Consider the following 6,877-nt stretch of genomic DNA (forward strand, 5'->3'; position numbering starts at 1 on the left):
AAGGTCACACTTAACAGTGTGTTTTGTAACCTTTAATAGGGTTGGCTCTTAACAAGGCTCACTTCAAAAGAGTGAAAATTGGTAGCTAGTTACTTGGTGCTTTTTCCCATATTGGCTTTCCGCATTAAATCTAGTGTCTCTTGTGTTGATGTTATTTTTTTATGCATGCATGTTAAATATTTGTGAATGTTTAATAAGCTAACATAGATCTACTGAGTTACAACATTTTTCTATGTGGCTACCAAGTGACAACAATAACTAAGTTTATAAGACATCTAAGGGATCTGTGGATTTCTTTTTGTGGCAATTGATCCACCCCCCCCTTCTTAGTTACTCCATCTATATTTCCAACAATATTTAAACCATGATGCAACTCCTATTAGACAAAAGAAAAGACTAGTCAAACCCAAGATTAAACCCTTAATGAGGAAAGAGTTATCCAAACTCATAGAAGCTAATACGATTTTTATTATTAAACATTCTTCATGGGTATTCAATCTTGTTCATGTTAGAAACAAGAATGGAGAAATTAGACTATGTGTCAATTTTAGGGACCTTAACAAGGCTTTTCTTAAGGATCACCATCCCCTTCCTTTTAGGGAACAAATTTTGTCCAAAGTCAGTGGCTCAAAAAGGTTTTGTTTCAGGATATAATCAAGTTTTAGTCTAAGAATAAGATCAGTACAAGAAATATTTATTGCTAAGTGGTTTACTTATGCCTATTTTAAAATTTCATTTGGACTAACTAATCTAGGTGCTACTTTCCAAAAGGCAATGGAGATGGCCTTTAGAGGTGTGCTAGAAAATTTTGTGCTAATATATTTCAATGACACTACTATCTATTCAATGCATAAAAATAATCATTTTGATCATTTGAAGGAATTTTTCATCAAATGTAGAGAGTATGTTGTAACTCTAAATCCAAGAAAATGTGTGTTTTCTACTGATCAAGGGAAGCTCTTGGGACACATTGTGTCAAATGATGACCTAACCATATATCTAGTTTTCTCTCTCTCACTCCCCAACCACAAGAAAGCATTGCATATTTTTCTTGGAAGGATCAATTTTGTGAGAAGGTTCATCACTAATCTTTCTACCATGGTTAAGCCTCTTATAAACATGTAGAAGAAAAATATGATGTTTACTTGGACCAAGGAGGGGAAGGCCAGTTTTGAAGAAATTAAGAAATCAATTGCATCACCTCCCAATATTGTCAATCCTAACATTGATAAGGATTTAATCCTCTATTCTCTTGGAGGATAATCAAATATATCATCTATCTTAACATAGTTAAATAAAGAAAATTTGGAGCAGCCTATTGCTTTCTTTAATAAAGTGCTTAAGGACTATGAGAGCAGGTATAGTTATGTGGAAAGGCAAATTCTTGCTATTGTAAGGGCTCTCAAAAAGTTCATACATATTTTTTTCTCATAAGAAGGTCCAAATTTTGGTTTTTCATGTAAGTGTAAATGAATTCCTTTTGAACAAGGATATCAATGAAAAAAGAGCTAGATGGATCACCGAAGTCATAGAGTATAACATTGAAATTAATATCACAAATCTTGTGAGGGGCAAAGGATTATGTGAGAAAATTGTCTCATCTTTTGATAAACCTAAGGAGGCTTCCCTTTTAATACAAGATGAGAAACCAACATAGAAAAAAATTTAGAATGCTCGGTTGCATGACATGCCTACCTTCTTAGTAGAAGGAAGTTATCCACAAGGCTTGAATATAGCTAAAAGAATATAATTAATATTAAAAACTATTCATTATACCTTGGTGGATGGAATATTATTAGGAACGGATTCCAATGGATTCTTATTAAGATGTATAAATACAAATCATTTTAGTAAGTTTTTAAAATAATTTCATGATGGTCCTATTGGTGGCTTTTTCTCAGCTAGAATAACAACAATGAAGATTATGAGAGATGGATATTATTGACCAACCTTATCTAATGTTCTCATAAGTGGGTGAGGAAATGTGAGAAATGTTCCTTCTTCTCCAGAAAACAAAGATTGGTTTCCCTTCCTCTTTATCCTATTCAAGTAGATCAACTTTTTTCTCATTGGGTTTTGGATTTCATTGGTCCAATAAACCCACCCTCTAGTTTGGGGCATAAATGGATCTTGTAAGCCACATATTACTTTACTAGATGGACAAAGGTAGTAGCTTTGATAGATGCCATAGATAATTTAGTAGTTGAGTTCCTTGATGGAATTGTGACCATATTTGGTGTTCCTTTGACTATAATATCAAACAATGCCAAATCTTTTGTTGGAACTCATATTTTCTCTTAGGAAGTTGAACATGGAATATATTCAAGTACTTCTTAAAATTATTATCCATAGGGCAATGGTTTTGTTGAGTACTCCAATAATAACCTCATCAAAATAATGAAAACAAAAATTGAAGATAACCAGAGGTATTGGCATGCCAATTTGAGGAAAACCCTTTGGACTGATAGAATTACACCCAAGAGAGCAATTGGAAACTCACCTTTTATACTAGTATATGGAAGGGAAGGAAGGCTTCCTATATTACTTGAGTTTGCCTCTCTTGAATTAGCTCATCAATTGGAGCTAGTTGAAAATAATGCTATGATAGTTAGGATGGACGAGTTAATGGAACTAGAGGGAAAATGATAGCAAACCATGCATACACTTGAGGCACACAAATAATAGGTCAAAAGAAGTTTTGACAAGAAAAATACTATTAGAGTCTTCAAGGAGGGTGACCTTGTCCTCAAGTGGGATGATGATAGAGCTAAACTAGGTAAACACTGTAAATTTGATAATATGTGGAGTGGCCCATATATTATTATTAAATACAAAGAGGCCAATTCTTTTAAGCTATCTAGGCCCGATGGTGAAGTTTTTAAAATCCTAGTTAATGGGATTCATATTAAAGCTTTCTTCTAGGGAAGGTTAAAGGTTCTTTATATATAATGGAGTAGATATTTTTTCATCTTTCCAAGAAGTTCATGTGCACATCTATTTTAGACCTTTAAATAGAAAATTTTGTAATTTTGTTGGTTAAATAGGTTATAGACTTTTGTGAAGTTACAGGTGGGATAACACATCATTCTCTTTTGGTGACTATATTACCAATGGATCTCATGATGCCACTAGTCTCATGCTTAGTAGGAAAGCATCCCCTTTGAGTCACCAAAAATATTGGCTATTTTTGCCACTATTTAGTCCATCACTAACAATTGATATGAGAAATCTTCAATGGGATGGATATGTCATAGATGGGTTAACATGCCTAATTTACTATTCATATTTTGTGTTAACCCTCCTACATTGTTTCCATATGTCACCACTCTAGTGAAGTGGTGGTATTTTTTCTCTCCTTCATTCTCAAATGCCCATGTTGTCGCCATGTGTCCGACATTTCATGACTTGCATCTTTTGGTGGTTAACAAAGTTGGGGCCACATGATGGGCATTAACTTTTCATGTTCCTACATTTTTCATGCCACATGTCTTGATTCCATTCATTCAGTAGTGTTGCAGTGTTTTCCCAAGGTTAAAGTGAAAAAATTGTGCCATGTGGCAGGGGGTAAATTTTTTGTGTTATGCCATGTTTTACCTATCATATATCTTTATTCCTATCAGTTATGGTATTATAATATTTCCTCAAGGCTTTAAGGCCTAAAATTATGCCATGTTGTGGGGGGTTAACTTTTTGTGTTATCCCTTCCTACACTCTATTTTACTACTTCTTCATGGGGAGTTGTACCATATCATATTTTTTGGGGCTTCTTTATGCCAGTGAGTGTTGTGGGCCCATACCAATGTCATGTTTCTCAAAGATTTATGGTGTACATATTTTTCATGATCAAGGGCTATTTTTTCCTTCACATTTCACAAATAGATTTTGTCTTGTGGATTGGTGAGGGCTAACAAGCCAATTCTACTAGTGTGCATGGGTGTGTTAAACTTCATGTTATCCCATCCTAGTATTTTGAAAGTGACTTGATTTGATTTTTTATGGCCATGATACATTACAAGGATCATTTATTTAATGTTGAGAAATTTCTTGAACTTTCTAACATTGATATTAATGCTTCTCCAAGACCATTTAATGTTTTGGCAAAGGAATGATTGTCCTTTCAACCACTAGATGCATTACTTTTACCCTTCCTATAACTTCTAAGAGAAAAGTACACACAAGATTAGATTTCATTCTAATATTCATTTATTGTTTCTCTATAATATTTGACTCCACGATGGTTGGAGTTTGAACTCAGAGTAAGATCTAGGTTATGTCTGCACCCATAAATGCAAGTTTTTTAGTATCTTTCAAGACCTCTTTTATCTGGTCTTTTTATGAATTTCCCTTTTGTAATTATTGTTTCCTCTTTTCCAATACATATTATTGTTGTTCTATCCACTTTTAGCTAGTTAAATTTGTGCAATGTGTATACATCATTTTTGGATATATTTTGACACTTTCAATACTATATGATTATGTTTATTTCAATTCACTAACTTGTTAAGTGAATCTTTTGTATTCATTTCATTGTTTTATTGATCCTTGACTTTTCTATTGTGCTAAGGTTGATAAATACATGTAGTAGTATATCTTGTGATTTCTATTGAATCTTAGTGCAAGTATTGGAAGAAGTAGATAAAAAATCTATTTGGTGCATCACCATATTTCCCTTTCAGAATTTTAATTTTTTCCTTCTCCCTTTACATTTAAAGTCTTAGTTTAGGTGCATCCTGATGGTAAGGAAGCTGACCTTTTTTTGAGATTCAATTTGTGATTTCAAGTCCCACACTTTGAGATTTTTTCCATGTCACACAAGGTCATCTAGGGATAACACATTGGGAAAGGGTGCATACTTTTGTTTCAACAATTACTTCAAATTCAAATTGAACATTAAGAGTACCAAGGATACTTATATAATTTTCTAATATTTCTTTCAACACAATTAAATATAAGTGAAGAATCAAAAGGATAAGCCATGGAAGAAGATCCTATTAAAGGAAATCAATAACAAGATAATATGCAAGAAGATGAACCTAAAACACAAGAGGATATTTCTATACAAGAGAAACCAACAAATAATGATGAAGATCATACAATGGAAGAATCCAATGAAGAAGAAAGTCAACCCATGACAATAGTAGAATATGTTGGATGGAAGTAGTAGATTGAACAAGGGGTTAGTAAAGAAAATAACAAGAACTTTAAAGAAAATAACATGAAAGTAAAAATCCTAATGGACATAAGCTACAAAAATAACATGTCTACGAGTTAAGCTTTCAAAGAAATCGGTGGGTAATCAATGAAAATAGGAGCAATGCTTCCTTGATTCCACTGATGCAATCGTCGATGGGAAGCTTTAATAATCATAAGATGTTTCACTCTTCATCAAATTGCAAGGCCATGAAAAGTGCGCTCGTGAGACAAAGAGTTATGTAGGTACAATTTGGTGATTTCATCTCAAGCTAGATACATCAGCAAAATTCATAAAACTATAGTGAATACCAGAACTAAAAGATCGCACAACTAGAAAAAAAGCAATAAACCTTTGGCTCAATCACAATTTCGTGAACATAAATTCGCAAAACAATGACACATTTAGGCAACAATCACTACACTCCAAATGTGAGCACCAAAAGCATAATTTTTATTGCAAAATAATGATAGCCCCCATTACATATTACAATGGAGTATTTATAAGAAATTATCTCCTCAATTTGTGTTGAGAGTGAGAGATATCTTCATGCAATAAAATGCTTTTAATTCAATAAAATAAACTAATTATATACAAACTAACCATCTTAGTGGTGCTTAGTAGGACTCCATCCATTTTATATTCATTAATTGGATGCATGAGCCTTTACATGTCATAGACCAAAGAATTAATGAGAGAAAAAAGAATAAGAAAGCCTTCAGTTGAAGTAGAAGTGTTTGGAAATGTCAAAAATAGAAGTTGATCATTTACTAGGCATTTGTCAGAGTTAAATTGTTGTCAGAATGCATTTTTAATGCATGGAAAGCTCTATTTTTGGAACTAGCAGTTAACTGTCAATGCACCTCTAGAAAAGTGCACCAGCTCACTTGTTCACCTGCTCAATTCTTCAAAAACTTTAGGAACACTTATGAAAATGTGCACCTGTACACCTATGTATCTCAGAAGAAGCACAGTTTCTCAAAACAACACACCAGTGCACTTGCACACCTACGAACCTACGAACTTTGATCTTTTTGATGATTTATACTCTCTTTATAGCCAAATGCTTTCATATATTTGAACTCCTTTTTCTTCTTCTATCTAGAATTCCAAGACACCCATGTTGAATCTTGTCATTAATATTTTCATAAGATGAGGAACCTATGCTGGTTCATGTGTCCAACCTCTATATCTTTGATCTTTTCCTTCTCTCCAATTGCCCTATCCTTCTGAATGAGAGACCAAGTGATTGAGATCATACAAAATGATCAAATGTTTGAAAAATTTTCACAAGATTTTCTAGAAATTTTTAAATGGCTTTTTCGGAGGTCCTCTGCTCAAAATTTCAAGTTGAAACTTTCATCAGTCCTTAAAACTGGGTAGCCCAAGGCTCGCTTTTTTAGGGACTAGAATTAGATTCTTAGTTCTTTCCAATGGTGTAAATGGTTTTGAAATCCAAGCTCTAAGTAAAAAGTTATGACCCCGACAAGTTGAGGATGCCTTTTTATCTACACAAAGAAGAAAACATTAGTTTGGAGAGTTAAAAATAAAACCTTAAACAAACCCTAATTACAAAAAAAAGATCAAGAATGCAAAACCTTGTTAAAACACCTAAAAAACCACTTAACACCTCTGAAAGAAATTTTTTGGCAAACCTTGCGCACCTCAAAGATGCGCTAGGTGCAC

Source organism: Cupressus sempervirens, chromosome 9 (genome assembly GCF_028749045.1).
Source record: "Cupressus sempervirens isolate cs-2001-9-10 chromosome 9, ASM2874904v1, whole genome shotgun sequence".
NCBI classification, from domain to species: Eukaryota; Viridiplantae; Streptophyta; class Pinopsida; order Cupressales; family Cupressaceae; genus Cupressus; species Cupressus sempervirens.